Raw genomic sequence first — 20,767 nt, 5'->3', positions numbered from 1 at the left:
TCTCCCTCTCCCTCTCCCCCTTCCTCTCACTCCCTGCCTGTGCATGTGGGTCAGGTGTATAAGCTGCTGCTCTGGCACCCACACCCCCTTGCCTGTTCCCATGATCCCCACCACCTCCACCATCATCACCGATGATCATGGACTCTAATTTTCTGGAACCATGAACCCTCAACTGTTTTCTTTTATAAGTTGACTTAACTATGGTGTTTTGATAAACAATAGAAATATCACACACAAAGAGAGAGAGATTTGGATGAGAAATGCTCGCCATAGCCTTGGGCACTTGGACACTTGGGTCCCCAGTTGCTGATGCTCCTTGGAGACATTAGGTAGTGCAGCCTTGTGGCGGAAGCACGCCACTGGGGATGAGCTGTGAGAGGTTAAGCTCCCACTGAACTTCTACTTATTTTTCTCCACAAGGAACAAGCTCTCACTGTGGCCAAGCCAGCAGTGTGGTGTCCCTGCTCCTAAAGTCCGGGAGGACACATAGAGCAAGTTCTCCTGAGTTTGGACAAGTTGGCTCCAGCCTCCACGGCCTTTTCTTTTGAACAGGCAATTCGACTCCTCCAAACACATGGTGGAGATACACTGGCATGCCACGCCCTCCCCTCCCTGAGTGTGCAAAGGGATGTGCGTGCAAAGGGATGTTCAGTGCAGCGTTGTTTGTTTTCATAAAAGTTTGAGAGTAACTTCCTGGCACACCAGTTAAGTTTAAACATCAGTGAAGTCAACTGTTCTGCAGGATTCAGAACAAGACAGCTGCAGCCTGCTGGGGCATCATTTGTAAGCTGGATCCTTGGGGGAGGGGGCACAGAGCAGGCTGCATGCTACACCATTTGGTATAGGATAGCATGGGATGGCTAACCTGCCTACATACATGTAGGCTATCGTGTAACCAAAAAGAAAAAAAACAGGAAAAAAAAAAAAAGGGAACAAGGTGGCTTCTGGGAAGAATTAGATTAAATGATGTGCTGAGTTTAATTAGAGCAGCTTCCATGAGTTAGGGGCTATTATTGAAGCATGGACTTACCAGCGGCTATACCACTGAAGAAAATTGACTCCCTACCCCAGGAACCATCAACCCGCAGATGGTTCCTCAGCTAAGGATGGGTCCTTGTGAGTCCCTCCCCCATCCACCATAGGGCGTCGATGAGCTCACTCTTACACAAGACTGGTGCACATCGAGTTTGCTTGTGCAACAGGTGCTTCCAGTCCAGAAGACAGTCCGGAAGCACCCTCCCCATCCTCCAGCTCTTGAATCCTTTCTGGCTCGTCCCCACAATGTCCCCTGAGTCTTGAAGGGGATGGTAGAGACATCCTGTTTGGGACTGAGCCCTCACAGTTATTCTCAGCACTGTGACCAGCCATGAATCTGTGTTAACTGCTGCCCACAGCCAAAAGAAACTCGCGGGACCGAGGCACTCATTTGTGCGTATACATACGCTCTGAATTTTTCATGGTGTCTATTTAAAGAAAGCAAAGGGCCATGGCAGAAAGTAGGGTGATAGGAATGAACAATGGGATCAATTAACGGATGAGCAGATCCTGTGAACAGCATGGCCCAAGCTCTTACATCGCAGTGCACACACTTCCCATAACCTCTGTACACAAGGCTGAGACCTGCCCCATGCAACCAGAGTGGCAGGGTTCAAAGAGAAGCCACAGAGCATTTTCTGCCACAAGAAGGCCATACACTGAAACGCCCATGGATGCCAGGCAGGCACCGTGATTGTGGGAGGCTGCCCAGGGTGGCAAAGCTGAGTCAAAGGCTCTGCCATGCATAGGGTGAAGCCATGACTCTGCTGACTGCGGGGTCACTGGATTCAATCACATTTCCAAAAAAGTCATACATCTACTACAGGCTCCTTCAGGAGAGCTGGCCATGCAAGCATAGGGCCTGAGTTTGGATTCCTAGAACCCACGTAAAAAGCGGGGTGACGGGGGGGGGGATCCTTGGGGCTCGATAGAGGGGCAGTGTTGCTGAGTCAGTGAGCTCCAGGTTCAGTGAGAGATTGAGTGTGACAGAGGAGGGCTCTCAGTACCAATGTCTGGCCTCAATGTGCGCACACACACAAAGAAATAAATCCAGTGTGTGAAACCCTTCTCCTCTGCGAAGGGAGTACCTTCTACAGACTCCAACCACAAAGTGTGGACCAAGGAAACACACCATGACTTTGTAATGTTAAGGCAGAACAGTTGCATCTCCATCCCAGAGATGTGGGGCTTGCTTTAGGCTGAGCTTAGATGAGAAGCAAGCATCAGGACCCGCATGCTAAGGAAGGGAATCTTACCATTTCCCCCCAAGTCCAAGACAATTAAAAGTGATGATGGTATTTCTAGGGTCCATTAAGTCTGAAACCTATCCCTCTTGGAGCTATGTGTTCACAGATTGCAGGAGTTATGGAAGTCTGTCAAGCCTGTATAAAAGTGAGCAATGGGATGGGGTGTGAGGGACAGACAGGACCAGGAGCAAGGCATTCAGCTAGGTCACACGAGCAACAGCATCACATCTGCCTTAGGACAGGAAAGAGGCCAAAGATAGAAAGTCCAGGCTCTGTGTGTGTGTGTGTGTGCGTGCGTGCGTGCGTGCGTGCGTGCGTGTGTGTGTTGTGTGTGTGTGTGTGTATTATGGCTATATATAGTATTATGTGCAGTTTTAGGAGTTGAACCCAGGGTCTCCTACATGCTAGGCAAGCACTCTACCACTGAGCAACGTCCTCAATCCCTCCCACCCAGCTTTCTTGCTTATTGCTCTGCCTACTTAATCTCCGTTTCCATTCTAGTTTGATCAGAATCTGCAGTGAGAGAGGCCAGGAGCTTCAGGTCAGCTGATGGAGACCCTGACTAGCATGCAGATTCCCGGGTTCAGTCTCCGGCATAAACAGTGTATGGTGATGCAAGCCCGCAGTCCTGTGCTCTAGAGGTGAAGGCAGGAGGACCAGAAGTTCAGAAGGCCAGCCTGAGCTATAATTAGCCCATCTGAAAAAAAGTTATGCACACACATACACACTCACACACTCACACACACTTACATACATACATACACATTCACACTCACACATTCATACACATTCACATACATACACTCACATACAGATCCATATACTTACACATTCACAAACACATACATGCACACACATACATACACACATACACATTCATACATACATACATACACACATACACATTCACATACACATACATACACACATTCACATACACATACATACACACTCACACATTCATACATATTCACATACATACACACATATGCATTCACATACACATACATGCACACACATACATACACACATATACATTCATACATACTCACATACATACACACATACATTCACATACACATACATACACACTCACACATTCATACATATTCACATACATACACACATACGCATTCACATACACACTCATGTACACATGCACATTTACATAACATACACATACAGTGGTAGTTTGTGAAATGTCACCCCACCCCGCCCTACCCCTGTAGTCTTGGTCATTTGAGCTTTTGCCTCTCGGTTGGCGGTGCTATTTGGGGGAGGCTGGGAGGAACTATGTCCATGGGGATGGGCTCAAGAGCTTAAAGTCTCGCCCTACTTCTAGTTTACTCTGTCTGCTTCTTGTCTGAAGCTTAAGTTGCGACCTCTCAGCTTCTTGTTCCTGTTGCCTGTGCCATGCCTCCCTGTCACCATCATGGTGACATCTAATCCCTCTGCAACCATAAGCCAAAATACATTCTTTCTTCTATAGGTTGCCTTGGTAATATTGTTTTATCACAGCCCCAGAAAAGTAACTAATATATAATTGCACACACACATATGATAGTTATATGCGATATTGCATCCATACTGTGAATGATTTGTTCTCAGTGGCTCCCAGCAGCCTGTAGGTGAGTGGACTGACTTCTAGAGCTCTGAAGGGCCTCGGCAGGAATCGTGCCTCTTCTATAGATGCATGACCACTGAGCAAGCCCAGGAGGAAGTGAGATTAATGGCAGTGTCCAAATTGCCACAGAGGGAGAGGAGGCAATAGCATTGGGAATGATGATGGTAATAGCAGTGGCCTACCTTTCTGAGCGTTACTAAGGCCAAGGTGCGCTAGGAAACAGATGACCAAAAGTCACCCCAGTTACAGCATCAGCACATCTCCTCCAGTAGAGAAAAAGTAACACTTCTCAGAGCCCAGTGACATCTGACTAAATGATACATTAAAATATTTCCAAGGCTAAGGAGGTGGGCTCCGTCAGAAAAGCTCTTGCCCGGGTGAGACGGCTAATCTTGGTTATTAGTTTTACACTCCTGGGAAGAGAGAAACTCAGTAGAAGAGATGCCTCTATCAGACTGGCCTGGTGAGCATCTTCTTGAATGCTAATTGATGTGGGAGGGCTGAGCCCACTGGGTGATACCATCCCTAGGCAGGAGAGCCTGCCTGAGCTACATAAGGAAGCCAGCAGAGAGCCTGGGAGAGCAGGCCAGTAAGCAGCAGTCTTCCACAGCTTCTGCTTCAAGGTCCCGCCTTTTCTGTCTTGCTTTGTCTCCATGATGGACTATACCTTGTAAGCTAGAATAAACTCTTTCCTCCTCAAGGAGGAGTGATTATCACAGGGACAGAAAGCAAACTAGGACACCTCCCAAAAGGACCTGAGTTCAATGCATGCCTTGTAACCCTAGCACTAGGATGGGAGCCAGAGACAGATGGATCCCTGGAGGTCACTAGCCATCCAGCCCAGCCTACTTGACAACTATCCAAGCCATTGAGGGACCCCATCACAAAGAAATAGTAGAGGGCACATGAGGGGCGGCCTCCAGGGTCACCCTCTGCCTCCCACGTGCAAGCATATCGTCACATACACAAAACACTTTTCAAATACACCACAGTCGGCAGAATAATAGGAGAAAGAAGAGATCATTACAATGGAGTCTTCTTTGAACAAAAGCAAACAGAGAGAGGAGCTCAGAACAACTGTCAACGCTGCACCTAGCTAGCTAGAAGAAGCTGGCAGGCATCCGTCTGTGCCGCTGAAGCGATGGCCTTGGTCAGTCAATCCGGCTGCCCCTGCTTCTGCGAGGAGGAGAAAGGGCTTTCCATAGCAAGGTCATTCCTGCTAGAAGAGCTAACTTGGGCCAAACTTGTGTCTTTCATTCAGAACTTGGCTCCTAGAATAGGCCAGAACACTCAGCACTGTGACTTTTTCACCCTGAGTCGAGGCTGAAAACTATGTGCATTGTGACCGCTTATCTGCAGAGCAGGAAGCTAAGATTCCAGGAGGTTAAATAACTAATCCTACCATAATAAACAGACCAAAGGAATCTATTAGGAATAGGCTATCACAAAGTTACTATTCTTTCTTTTTGGTGTGTGTGTGTGCGCGTGTGCGTGTGCGTGTGCGTGTGCGTGTGTGTGTGTGTGTGTGTGTGTGTGTGTGTGTGTGTACCACATATGGATAGGTGCAGAATCATGGGGAGGTCAGAGGTCCATGTCACGTGACTTCTTCAGTCTCCCTCTACCTTGGTTGTTTTGTTTTGTTTTGTTTTGAGATAGGTATTTCATAGCCCTGGCTGGCTTGGAGCTAGCTATGTTGACCAGGCTGACCTCAAACTCACAGATCTACCTGTCTCTGCCTCTCACATGCCACCACACCAGATCCTTCACCTGAACCTAAAGCTCATAGATTCAGCTAATCGGGCTGCCATCAAGCCCTTGGGATGTCCCTGTCTCTGCATCTCCAGTGTTTGAGCTACAGGAACGTGCCAGCACGCCTGGCCTTGTGGCATGGACTGGACCCTAGGATCCTAACTTAGGTGACCATGTTGGTGCAGCACATTGCCACCGAGCCATCCCTGCAACCTTCATTTTATCTTTTATTACTTGTTCACTTCTTGTGTTTTGGTTTGGATCGGTTGGTTCATTTGTTAAGCTCCAGAGAGCCTGAAAGTCATTGTATAACCCAGGCCTTGAACTCATGGCAGAACTCCTGCCTCAGCTTCCCAGTGTTGGGATTACACGTATGAACCACCACATTCATATTACTCTTTCATCTCTAACTGTAGTAGCACAGGCATATAATCGGGATGGCAAACTTAAAACACGTGGTGTGTTTTGTATCTCCATTCGGCACTCTTTTATTATTCAACCGCACATGAAAACATGTTTGTGTGGCATCTTTGTCAGGATTGGTCATAACATATTCTCTGTACTTCTTACAAAATATAGAGCTCTCTGCTTCAGGCAGAGAAAATAGCAGGAAGAATTTCAGGTTGCCAACAGCTCATTACGTAGGTGAAAGCAACCTTGGAATTACCTCAAGTGGGCTCAAATTACACCGTGTCAACTTGCAGATAACCTGTTATCATTTAATACGGGCCCTGACTGAATTTATAAAACACCTCGGTTCTGAGCTTGATTTCAGAAATTGTTCTAGAATCCAATGAACACCAATTTTACCAGAAGTGAGGACAACCCTGGCCACTAAGGGCAATTGAGAGAAATAACAGAATCTTAACGTGTACTTACCTGTTCATTGATCATTCAAGAAATAAATCTAGCACTTTTGTATGTGCTAGACATTGGTTTATAAATGAGGCTAAAGAGTAAGCAAACAGGTAGATTCCCCAGCCCTCGGGAAGCCTGTGCTCTAAAGAGGCTAAGGATGCACACGTTAAGAAGATATCGAGTTGTCATAAATATTATAAGGAATGGGGAGGTGCCTCAGTGAATAAAGCTCTTGCTATGTAAGCATGAATACTGGAGTTGCGATTCCTAGAGCCCAAGAAAATTCGAGAAAACACAGTGGTGGTTACCTATAACCTCAGCACTCAGGAGGCAGAGACAGGGCAAGCTGGCTAGCAAGAGTAGCTACTAGAATCAGAAAGTTCTGGGGTCAGCAAGAGAACTTGCTGCAATACATAAAGTTAGGAGAGATCAGGGCCCACACCCAGCATAAACTCTAGTTTCACACACACACACATACGTGCAAATGTGCACACACACATGTCCACATATACGCAAAGATGCATATGTATATACACAACACACATACATACACATTCAAAAAAATGAAAAGTAAATTCTGACAAAGTGAAGTGCTGGGGGAAAGATACTGTGTTTTTTGTAAAATGCATCAGTCAACTCAAGCTGCAGTAACAAAATGCTTAGCCCCGAAGCTTCCATTTAGTTTATTATGGTTCTGGAGATGCCAAGGTCAAGGATGTAGTCTATACACTTTCCAGTGACGGCTCTCCCCAGGGTTTTCCGCTTGGCTGAGCTCTTGCCACACCTTGGCCTGGGTTTTGCCCTGTGTGTGGAGAGAGAGCAAGAGGTATGAGGAGAGAAAGTGAACTAGTTCTCTGCATTCTCTTGCTATGAGGACACTCATCCTAATGGATTAGGGCCCTAGCCTCCTGACCTGTTAGTCTTAATTATAGATGTCATTAGTACAAACACAGCGTCGAGGGTACCAGGGCTCCAGCAAAGGGATGTTTAGAGGGACATATGCATCCAGTCTGTAGCGTGCAAGACAGATAGGTGTGGTAGCTAACGTGCACAGGAGCCATGAGTAGCCTCCACCACCTCTGCCTTTTGGCAATGTCCTGCCACATTTATTAGGAATGACGTGGCATTATAGAACCTAGCAGGAAACAAGGGGTTTGACTCCCAAGGCTGGATCTTGAAAAGCCCATGTGCTGACCTTGAACTCATCAGACTCCAAAGTGTTGAGGAACAAAAGCATGCCCAGCACACCCTACAACTCCTCTTTGGCCCTAGATCGTTCATTCTGCTCATTTTGTGTGTCTCCTCCCACTAGAAAACAAGGAGTATGATGAATAGGATGTTCCTTCACTTGGGCCAGGTCGTAGCACAGTGTGGCACACACCTAATTAATATTGTCAAATGACTTTAAAAAGCCCTCCGGAGTAAAGACAAGATGCTCTGGGACCTGAGCAGGTGGAGAGAGTTAGTAGTGAATGTACTATGCCTAGGGAAAGGTGCAGTTTTGATGGTGGGGAGGGGGAGATACAGGCAGAGCGTAGAGAGAGGTGTTCACCAGGGCTAACAGCTGCCTAGGAGGGAAGTTCTTCCCTGGGGGTGGAGCCAAAGAACTGGGGCAAAGGGGAACTGTTGAGAACCGCTAGGCTAGTTTTCTGTGAGGCGTGCAAGATACATGGAAACTTCCATTCCCACAAACCGCTCCCGCCAATTCTTCCTTGCTCGTTAATGCTTAGCAAGCTGGCAGAGTCAACATGCCAGAACATAGGAGCCAAGGGCCAAGAGCACATCTGACGTCCGAGCTGCACGTGTCATCTGTGTCGCTGCTGTGTGTCTCCTTGGCTGGCTTCCTTTGAGTGGAATGGTGACTTGAACAAGGACCAGAGTTTTTAATTAATCAGACACTGTTTCACGATGGCTGGGCTCCAGCTCATCTCAGGCAGCTGCTCCCTTCCACATTCCTCAACTCTTACAATTATCATCGACACTCACTGCCCACATGGCATTGAGGCAAGCAGTTCAGCCCCAGGATGACCTCGCCGCTTAGCAAGCACTTCGGTCTCTCACTATTTTAATCCCATAGACCTCGGACCCGACTCCGCCATCTTTTGCTAATAGGATTGACTTAGTTAAAGCAGGAAGCCATTCAGATTTGCTTTCCACCAAATCTTGCCGGAGCTTGTTCTCCGAGAGTGCTGCAGGCAGAGAAATGTCTTTAAGGAACAAGGAAAAGTGGCCATTCCTACTGGAGCATGGCCAGAAAATTAAAGCACAGAGATAAGAATCCAATTGTGCATTGCTCATATAAAATCACATTGAGCGGTTAGATCTATTCAGAGACAGAAATGTGTAGCCTAAAGAACTTATTCTCAAAAGTACACACACACACACATACACACATACACACACACATCCCATATCCTGGTTATCTTTATGCCTTTATTTTATTCTCACTATATTTTATCTTATATTAATAGTATACCATCTACTAAAATAGCCATATGGTTGGTGCCTTTTTCTTCCAGCTTCCTTTATCCAGAGGGTCTACCGATGCCCTGAAACCTGTCTCATAGAAAGGCCCCTTCACCACTTGTCCTTTCCTAACCTTTGACCTTCCATCCTGAAGGTCGCTATTATTATTCCATCATTATTCTTTTAGAAACCCCACACCATAAAGGGTCTGTTTCGGGGGACACAGAGGCAAGAATGAGAGCCCCTCACTGTTGCCCTCAGCAGACTAAATGGTTCCCTACGTTTATCTTGAGACCTCAACTCAAGGCAAACTGGGATTTATGATTCAACCCTAAAAAAGAATTTCAGGACAAGCTGGTTTCTGTTGCAGAGTTGGAGTTTAATAAAGACATTTTGATACAGGCAAAGAGAGGTGCTCAGAAGAAGTGAGATGTCCTCAAAATGATGGGTGTGGGCTTTTCTGAGAGCCCCCCCCCCATATCATCTTGATAATAGTCACATGGACCATTTTAGTGAGTTTGAAGTTGCTATCTTCAAAGGGTTGCTAAGAAACCTGGTGAGATCATCGGGTGGTTCTAAGGAGCACCTGCCAGGATTTCAACTGATAAGATCCCCGAGGATGCAGGAAGCTAGGGTATGTTCACTGCCAACAAAGTCTGAGATTCCCAGGCAATGCATGGTAAAGGAGTAAGGCCCTGCCCAAGGTCATTGTTACCGCAAACACTGCTGAATTTCCTGGAACTCTTGCTTTTCGGTTGGCAAAGGACTTTAAGCAGACTCTAGGGTAAGAACTGGTTAAGAGTGCACACTGCTCTTCCAGAGGACCAGAGTTCTGTTCTCATCACCCACAAACAAAGAAACCAGTGAAGTCGGTACCCTGGAAATGCAGAGTCCTCAGCCAACGCCAAGGCCAACCAGCGACACAGGGCAGGAAAAATACAGACACCTTGGGGCATAGTCACCAAACACATGTATAATTAGTTGTTCAGCCCTTGTTAGTTATTGGGGAAACACACATTATGAGAACTTAAGACCTCATTCCATTGGAAAATAACCAAGAAATCTAACATCAGTTTTTGAGGACATGAAGACAAAGACAACTTGGTAACACATCATTGAATGCATTGGTACTTTACATATAGCTCACCAATCCCTCGCCTAGGCAGAGATCTAGAGAAATATATAAAAGGGAATCTCTCTAAAAAGAATTCTATTTTATTTTTCTTCTATTTCTTTTTTCTTTCTTTATTCTTTTATCATCTAATACAACCCAAAAGCAGCCTTCTCTCCCTCCATTCCTCCAAGCCTCCTCCCCATAGGCCCCTCAAAGGGCTGTGCTGCTCCCCTGAGGACCTTCAACTGCCAGGTCCACCCACAGAACACTAACTGCCATACCAGCTAGACCCAGCCCCTCCAGACACAGGCAGCTGAGCTCTGAACTTGAAAACCCACCAATCTCTGAGCTTGAAATTCTACCAATCCCTGAGTGTACCCCAAGCTCAGGGATTGAAATCCCACCAACCCCCACCCTGGAAAGCTCCACCCCCAAGAAACGCTACATAAACCCTGTCTTCTGCTCAATTCTCTGAAGTTTCTTGGCCGAGCAAAGGCAGTCGTCACCTTCCTGGGTTTTCCCTCCCAATAAATCCCGAGTGAGATTCACTGTGTGGTGTGACTTTTGTGCTATTCCTTGGCTCCCAACTGCCAGGATACCTTTCCCTGCAGAGCTGTAACAGTTGCACTGGGGAACATTCCCACTCCCAGCAGAGCTGTAACACTCATACTCTCCCCCACCTCGCGTCTCCCCCAGAACCATTGCTCCTCTATTTCCCATCAGAAAAGAGAGCAGACATCCCAGTGGTAGCAATCAAACACAGCAAAACAAGACGCAACAAGACTAGGCGCAAGCCCTCCTGTCAAGACGCGATAACCCAGTAGGAGGAAAAGTGTCAAGAGAGCCAAAGACTCCCCGCTCCCACTGTTAGGAGCCCCACAAAAACCCCACGCTAAACAACCCCGGCTTGTACGCAGAGCTCCTGGTGCAGACCCGCGCAGTCTCAGAATACCGTTTCCGTCTCTGTGCGCCACTATGAGCCCTGCTTAGTTGATTCTGTGAGCCACGTCCCCCTCCGGGTATCTTTGACCCCTCTGGCTCCTATAAGCTTTCCTCTCCGTCTGCAGGGGTTTCTGAGCTCCATCTAATGTTTGGCTGTGGGTTTCTGCGTCTGTTCCCATCAGCTGCAGGAGGAAGACTCTCTGAGGACAGTTGAGCTGGGCACTGATCTACGAGTGTAAGAGAGTATCATGAGTAATCCTTTCATTGACTTTGGGCGGAGGGGAGGGGCGGGTTTGTTTGATTCTACCCTAAGTCTCTGGTCCATCCAGCTTCCAGTTCCTGGCTACCCAGGCCAGGCAGCGTCCATCAGTGTTCCTGGCTCCCTTTCCTTCTCCTCCCTCAGGTTAGACCAGTCATTGGTTGGCTCCTCCCACAAGCTCTGAGCCATCGTTGCCCCATCTTGCAGGCAGGACAGGTTGTAGATCAAAGGTTTTGTGCCTCAAGTGGTGTCCCAGCTCCCCTCCCCCACTGGAAGTCCTGCCTACTTACAGAAAGAAGACGGGCAGCCAGTCCATCCTCCATAACCTCCATCACTAGCATCCTCGCCAGAGTCAACCTCATAGGTTCCAGGAAGATTCCACTGCACTAGTTTTCCAAGTCACCCTTAAATGTGCCCATTCCTGTCCCCTCTCCCTGTGCTCTCTCCCTCCATCTGACGCTCCCCAGCCCGACCCCTCGTCATTCCCACCCATTCGGCACCGCCTCACAAAATCTATTCTATTTCCCCTTCCCAAGGAGATCCAGGCATCACCCACACCTCCCACCCCCTACTCCCCCACTCCTCCATCCCCCCTCCCCCCCTCCACATACACATGCCCCTCCTTGCTTCTTAAGTCTTTCTGGGTTGGTAGTTATGGCATGAGTATCCTTTACTTAACAGTTAATATTCACTTATGAGTAAGTACATATCATATTTGTCTTTCTGGGTCTGGGTTAACTTGTTCAGGAAGATTTATTCTAGTTATACCCATTTGCCCATAAATTTCATAATGTCATTTTTTTTTAAAGCTGAGTAATACCCATTGTGTAAATATGCCACATTCTCTTTATCCAGTCTTCAATTGAGGGGCATCTAGGTGGTTTCCAGTTTCTCACTATTATGAATAATGCTACTATGAGCATAGTTGAGTAAGCGGCCTTGTGTTAGGACCAATCAGGTATTTTAGACAGGCAAAGCAACACAGCTTCACAGAGTTAAACAAATGCAACATTAAAAAAAAAAATGCAACACGTCTTTGCATCATTAGACAAATATTTCACAGCATAAACGAATGTAACACATCTTAATACCCCACAACAGACCATAGCTTCTTTATTATTTAAATAATTTTGTTAAGTATTATTTGAACATTTTCATACTTGAACATAAAGTATTTTGAGCATATTCACCCCCACTGTTTCCTTCCAGCATCTCCTACACCTCAGTACATCTCCTGCTCAACTTCACATCCTGCTTTCCTTTTAGAATAGTAACCACTGAGTCCAGTTAATACCGTCACGTACACATGGGTGTGGGGCTCTCCACTGCAGCATGGACAGCCTACCGTTAGCCACACCCCCACAGAAAAATGACTCTTTGCTTCAGCAGCCATCAACTGCCATAAGCTCCTCACCTAGGGGTGGGGCCTTGGGAGCCCCTCCCACAAGTGTGCTAGGGTTTTGAGTGGCACACAGCTTCTTAATCTGTAGGTCAGAACCCCATGTCAAGTATCTTAAACAAACACGGGGATCTCTCTCTCTCTCTCTCTCTCTCTCTCACACACACACACACACACACACACACACACACACCAGCAACAGGAAAATATCTGTAAATCTACAAGGGTCAAAATTTTTAACAGTAAACGTGATGGACCCAGAGTGTTTCCAGGAGAGTGCGCTACATCAGATCATGTGACTTCACTGCTGTCTTGGGTCTGAACTCACAATGTGAGCACTCCGTACTGCATATGCTATCACACCTCACGTGACACCAAGGAGCACTGCCTGGCACACCTCAGACTGCAGGCTTTCTCGGTATTTTCATAAAGTTTTCTGCTCCTCTAAAAATAACAGTGTAGTTTTGAAAACCCTGACGCTTACATTTTCCCTCTGATGCCCTCCCAACACGTGCATCCTCTTAGTGCCTTTGGATGCGTTCATGTTAGGATGTTTAGTTTTAAAAAGTGCTGTTCGGGTTGCTAACTTGAGTTTCATAAAAACTGAAAATTAGATGAGACTTGGCTGGGGATTGGGATAGAATTTCCAACAATTTCTGAAACGATACTCAACAAACTTCAGCCATTTTGGACCACGCATTCAGATGCAGTGGCATTCGTGGCATTGACAGAGATAGTCAGGATGGAGGTCAACTCTGGGCAGTACTGAAGCTGCTCTAGGTCCTGTGGTATCAGATAACCGGGCAGGGTTTAGTACTTTGTGTGAAAATAAACAAACATGTCCATCTCATTAGTATGCAAATTACCTTTCCTCTTTAATAAGTAAATACAATTGCATGCATACTAACAAGTTGTTTGAAAATTAATTTCTTTATCGTTAACCATCAGCAAATGTTCACTTTGTATACCTATTTATGTGCTCACATACCTGGTCTCACATAAAAATTTCTCAGGCAAAAAGGGTAGAAACAGATAAAAGACAAGACCCAAAATATTACCAAACACACTCTCCATAACAGTGCCTACCAAGATGTGCCGTGAAACGGTACTTTTCTTTTACTGTGGAATCTTTGTGGTGGTTTTTTTCAAACTATGCTCCATAAATAGTGTTTCGTCTCTTACATCTATGGGCGTGGATCTAGCTCATAGCTTACCTGTTTCAAGGTCAACAGGGTCATACTCAGGATAATTTCTTTGCCAAAAATCCTCTTAAGGTGATCAAGAACAGCAATGTATAATTACAGGTGAGTTCATCTGAGCCCCTGGCTGTGTTTAGGTGTTGGGGAAAGGACATATGTTAAACTCCTATCATAAGAGGAATTTAGACAGATTCATGGTACCAACGTGGTGTGGTGACGCTAGGAATGAATAGCCAATAGAACAGAGTCCTAACAGCATCGTCTTTCCACAGGGGAGGGGAGGCTCTCAGAGCTGTCACCGGCGTGTTCTTATTCTGACTGTGGCTGGTGATACTTGAAAGAATATTCACCTCACCAGCTGGAGCTTCTACTACACCTCCCTTCCCCAGCAAGTGCGAAGCCATGCTTCCCACAGTCTGAAGTATAGAGGTACCCCTGAGGATAATTGTCAGGACACTGAAAGTGAGACTTCCTAGGAGTCTCCTGAAGGACGGCAGCCATGATGGGTAATCAGCACCTTCTCAGTCAGAACAAGCAGGAGGGAGAGCCAAGGGTGGACAGGAAGCGCCAACACTTGACAAAACTTCAACTTTCCACCATTAGACTCCTCCCTTCTCTTCATATGGCTTCTCTTCTCCCCATATTTCACTCTTCAACCCCCAGAAGTCCACTTCCTCTGTCTTTGGCCCTCAGCGAGGCACACAACTCATGTGCAATCTGAAGGATATCTTAAAGTAAATGCATTAAGTGTCTCTTTCTTTCAACTTCACTCAGTGAAATTTCAATTGTCTCACAGAATCACTGGAGCATTGCTAAGTTAGATGTAGAGCCATGAACCTTATAGGACGGTTGACATGGCGGACTAACATCCTTGAGCATGGCTTTCTGGGAAAGATGACAAGTTAGAAGAAGCCATATCTGTGTGATTCAGTGAGTGGGAAGAGGACAACAAAGAACAGACTCTAGCCGTGGGGCAAGAAGGACAAGCATCAGCTTCTACATGTTACAGATGGAAAGGTGACAGACTTAACTCATAGGCTGTTCAGGAAAGTCAGTATGAAGACTACAGGGCAGTTATCAAGTGGTCAGGAGCCCAATAAACATATGGAATCATCATCATCATCATCATCATCATTATTATAGCAACAAAGGAAATGAAATCAATGGGTAATAATAATGGGATTTTATCTATTGTTGAAAAGATTTAATTGTGAGGTGACCATAGGGGGAAGGACCTAGTCAACAATTTGCATCTTACACCTACATTTTTGGCTGTCAGGCTTTGTACATACCACATTGTGTATCCATCACTAGTAAATTTCAAGATTGCCTTTTCCAGGATCCCTCAGCTCTGAAATTAGAAACCCTTAGTACATTGCAGGTAATTACCACAAGCAATGTGAAACAATGCCCCGGCCAAAGACCCAACACAAAAAGGTCTTTCTCCTCCTTTCTTGGGAGATTTGCTTTGTGAATAAATTGCTTTTCCTAAAGGTCACTTCGTTGTTGTGGGATACCCTGCACCTAAAACTGCCCTCTTACTGTAGGAAGCCACACAAAGGACATTTATGTAATATTTCCTACCCTTTTATCCATAACACACATCTCTTACTGGAAAAACAGCTCAAGCTACTTTGTGAGTTCATGAGGGAGTTTGCCTCGAAAAAGAAAGTGTTATCCAAGACAAAACTTTAAGCCATATTTTCTATGTCTTCCATTTGGGTAAGATACAAGAGCCTATGATAATGAATATTTACTACTATATACTGGGGAAAACACATTGAAGGTTTTAATCTAATTGAGTTCGAAATTTATTTTATGAAACTGGTTATTTATTTTAATATTATTTTTTATTTATGCGCCTACATGTATGTCTATGTATGTGGCAGAGGAGACCAGAAGAGGGCATCTGAAGGTGAACCTGGAGTTAAAGGCACTTTGTGACTCACCAGATATAGATTCTGGGAATCAAACTCAGGGCCTCTGTGAGAACAGCAAATGTTCTTAACCATTGAGCCATCTCTCCAGCCCCCTAATTACTCTCATTTTTTAAAAAGTAAGACAAAAGCTAGATGTGGTGGTGTTTGAGAAGAGGAGGCAGGAAAGTGGGGTACATGAGACACTGTCTCCAAAACAGAAGAAAAACCACAAAGACTCAGAAAGTCTTAGGAATGTTCCTTAACTTAGGGGGGGGGGGATGTCAGATGACTCCAATCTAAGCTCAGTGACCAAACGAACTAAATCCAAACTTTTAGCTATGATACAAAAAAAAAAAAAAAAAAAAAAAAAAAAGGTTGGGAAATATAAACCAGAATGGTTTTGAACAGCTGAAAGAGAACATCTGAGTCCAATAGACACATGGTCTCTATTCTCTGAGTCTTCTTCTCAGTATCCAAGCTGACCCTCTCAGTCCTGAAGGTAAGAATCTGAGAATCGCTCAAACCAAAGGCATCTGTATCATGAAGAAGGAAGGTGTGCCATAATTATCTAGCCAAGACATACATCGTTTCCTTCCACCATCCCTATGTTTCTGAGATGAGTGACAATCCCATTGCATAATAACAGAGGGTCCTGGGCTAGAGAGGTGGCTCTGGTCAAAAGTGCTGACTGCTCTTGTAGGACCTTAGATCGGTTCTCAGACCCACATGGCAGCTAACAACCATCTATGACTCCATTTCCTGGGGATCTGATATCATCTTCTGGCCTCCATGGATACCAGGCACACACATAGTACATCGTCATGCATGTAGGCAAAACACTCATACACATAAAATAAAAATTTTTTTTAAGAATATAAGGTCCTAGCTGGGCATTGGTGGCGCACACCTTTAATCCCAGCACTTGGGAGGCAGAGGCAGGCAGATCTCTGTGAGTTTGAGACCAGCCTGGTCTACAAGCACTAGTTCCAGGACAGCCTCCAAAGCCACAGAGGAAACCCTGTCTTTAAAAAAAAAAAAAAGAAGAAGAAGAATTATATCCTTAAGGTAGTAAATGTCAAACGTCATTATTCCCAGAACTTGGAAGGCAGAGACAAGCTGATTTCTGAATTCAAATTGAGTTCCAGGACAGCCAGGGGTACACAGAGAAACCCTGTCTTGAAAAACAAAAAAGAACATTAAAAAAAAAAGAGAGAGAGAGAGGTTGACTCAGAGACCAAAGCTATATTTGACCTTTGAGGATGTTTTGTTTTTGCTCTATTTACATAATGCCCTCATTGCCCTGGGAACCCAGGAGGTGGAGACAGAAGGATTTCTTGAGCAGAAGAGTTTGAAGCCACCCTGATTCAAAACAAAGTAAAAAAAAAAAAAAAAAAAAAAAAATTTTTTTTTTTTTTAAGTGCATGCTAAAAGTTGAGGGCTCTAGATTCTGTTGAAAATTGTAAAATTCTGGAAACAGGACAACTAGTAGCAGAGCTCATCTCCCACCCCCATCCACACCACACCCACCCGAGACCCAGTCTCCCCCGTCACCTCTGACCCCCTAAGCTCACTTATTTCATACAAACGTGGCTCTCTCTTGCCACTCTCCCCGTTTTAACGAGCACACTATTAAAATGATGAAGACCCTTCCACAAGGAGCCACCGGCCGTGCAATCACTCTGACACTGATGCCACCGTGTTCAAAAGATGTAAAGATTCCAGGGGATCCACAGAGGACTGGTACAAGGCCAAGATGGCTGGATATATCCTCTCCATCTTGGAAGCAGGGCTTGCTACAGAACAGTTCCAAAATTGCTAAAGAATATTGTTCCCGTGAGCATCTAGTATGGCAGCAGCCTTCATGTTTTTGACACGCCTTCACTGACAGCAACTCTGTAAAAAGAATTAGGGACACCATTCAGCACCCACTTCCCCTTCCTTGTGGTAGCAGAGACTCTGAGTGATTGCTGGACATGTAGAATCCTCGCGGGAGAAAAGCAACTACATTTCCCAACCTCCCTTGCAGCTAAGTGGGACAATTAAACTTGAAATCAGGTGGAATTTGGCCAAACAAGACATACACAAATTCTAGAAAATGTCCCCAAAGATCTACCTGGATTGGATAGTCTTTTCTTCTCTTGCCTCAGGCTCTATCACCAATATAAAAATAAGCTTTCATCATCTGTGTGGATGGGGGTTCCAACAATTACAAAACAAGATGGTAGGAACCAATCCACGGCCAGGAGCGAGCCACGCTGCCTGCTCGTTCTGCACAGCCTCTTGGCAGATAAACTGTTTTTTGCTTAAACCACGGTAGCTTTATGTGTCTTTGCAGCTGACCAGTCCTCTCCCATCTGACTGGAATGGCCACCGTGCACAGCCTTGAGTCCTGATAAACCTATGTCTCTGAACTTGATGCGCACAATAATAACAACAGTGATTTGTCGAGGGATTAAGCAGAGCCAAACACCGGCCCTTGGCATTTCAAAGGCACTAAATAAATGTCAATATCACTCTTCCTCTTTCCCGGTTCAAATCTGATCATCCTGCCAGCACTGCAATTTATCCCCACCCTGCCACTCCCCATTGCCATCCACAGCCCACGCCCCCCCCCCCCATCTTCAACCTTTCCATCTCAAATGTCCGGCCCTTGGATGTATAAGTAGATGAAAGTAGCGCCCACCCTAAAATTAAGAGTAGCAATCCTGCCCAACCGGTGACCACCTTCCTCTCTCCTCTTCACGACCACGAAGTCTTGCCCGCCTCCTAGCTTCCTGCCCTCTGACTCCCAAACTGAATGTAGCACCCTTCAGTCCGCCAGCAACCCTGAGAAGTCACCAGTGCCCTCCCAACCACAGCGCCCTTGTCTTCATCCACAGCTCCTCACAGAACGCCCCGACGCTCACTCCGCCCTTGACCTCCATGATTTCACCATCTCTAGGTTAACTGCCCTGAAAACCCTTCCCTCCCTTCTGTCCTCCCAACCTGCTTCATGCTCATCTCCATCAGAAAGCTCATTTCAGAGGAACCGTCATAGCCCTCATGTTCATCCGCCCCAGTTAGCCTGAGCTGCCAACTTCACCCAGCTCAGAGTGACCAGAACGAGTCTCAACTGGAATGCCGTCTCAATCAAATTAGCCTGTTGAACATATTCTTTGTCCTTGATTGATAATTGATGTAGCAGAGCCCAGCCCACCATGGCTAGTGCGTCTAGACTAGTAGTTCTCAATCTGTGGGTCATGACTCTTTGGGGGGCTCCAGATATCAGACATTTACATTATGATTCATAACAGTAACAAAACTAGTTATGAAGTAGCAAAGACGTAAGTTTACGGCTGGGGCCATCACAACATGAAGAACCATATCAAAGAGTCACGGCATCAGGAAGGTTGAGGACCACTTGTCTAGGCTGTGCAGGAGACGCAGGTGGGGTAGTGGTGGTGTCAGAGGCAGGTGCATCTCCATCGAGGCCGGGACCAAGTTCCAGAACAACCAGAGCTACACCCAGAAACCCTGTATCAGAAAAAGAAAGAAGGAAAGAGAGAGAGGGAGGGAGAGGGAGAGAAGGAAGGAAGGAAGAAAGGGGAGGGAGGGAGGGAGGGAGGGAGGGAGGGAGGGAGGGAGGGAGGAGGTGAACATGACCCGGGGAGCAAGCCAGTAAGCAGTGCTCCTCCATGGTCTCTATTTCAGCCCCTGCTTGAGTTCCTGCCTTGACTTCCTCAATGGCGAACTGTTACCTGAAAGTGTAAGCTAAACAAACCCTTCCTCCCTGAGCTGCTTTTAGTTGAAGTGTTTTACTTTAGCACTGCAGCAGAAAGGAAGCTAGATGGGTAGCAGGTGGACTCAGGGTAGTCAGATGCACTGGATTCAGTCTCCTCTATCTCCAGGGGTGCGGGCCCCCAGCCAGGAGCTGGCCTCTCCTGCAGAGTGGCTGGTATTTGCTCTCCTGAGGATGATTTACCTGTTAAAAAGGTACAGGACATCCTGAGCTGGGAGCCTGCTTGCAGTGGGTATGGAGTAGGGAGTACTTGCTCAGTTCTCCTTGCTGGGTTTGTTCCAACACAGAAGACCAAAGGACAACTCCTTATATCCAGCTCCAGGAGAAGAAACATGAAGGCCAGCAGACAGTGAGCAGTAACTCCCAAATCAGGTCTCTCCTGACAGAATGCACCCAAAGCCTCTGCTACCCTCTTGTCTGCACTTGGAATTCTGGGAGACGCTAAGAGGTAACCGTGACTTCTTGATATACAAGCAGTCAGATCGCATCCTTGTGTCCAGTCCCAAACCCTAACTCCCTTTCTCTAGTTTTCCCAGTTGTACAGCATCAAGAGGTTTCTCAAAGCACTTGCAATAACACCAGTCCCTTGTGTGAACAGACCAATGCTTAGCTGCATTGTTGGCCAGCCAGACATTAGTTAAACCACAGCCCAGCCACCAACAAGTAATTCTTACATTAACATGCCTACTGCAGTTTTTTAGCTTGAAAACCACAAAGGAGAAAAGAATTTAAAATTTATCATTCTCTTTTCATTCATTTTCATTAGTCCCAATCCCTCAGCTGCCCCATAGTCTCTCAGCTTCCTGTCTAAAGTTAGACACACACACACACACACACACACACGCACCATATACATACACATACACACATGCAAATACTCACACACATGGGCACAGGGCCCACCAGATGTACCCCGCCAAAACCAGTTCGCACCAGCTCAAAAAAGACGATTGTTATATTCTCAGGAATACTTTCGGCCAGTTATTAAACATTTCCATCATTGAAAAATTACATAATACGAATTTACAATGAGAGACATTATAAATAGAGGTGAAACATAACCACAGGAATAACATAGGTGAACTTCAAACACTTGTGCTGCTGCCAAAAAAGGCAGATGATGCAGCGAAAGATGGCAATGACACGGTGGCCGGGGGCTGATGGGAAGCTGACCTACG

This window comes from Phodopus roborovskii, unplaced genomic scaffold (genome assembly GCF_943737965.1).
Source record: "Phodopus roborovskii unplaced genomic scaffold, PHOROB, whole genome shotgun sequence".
Lineage (NCBI taxonomy): Eukaryota > Metazoa > Chordata > Mammalia > Rodentia > Cricetidae > Phodopus > Phodopus roborovskii.
Note: the sequence above shows the minus strand (reverse complement) of the source record.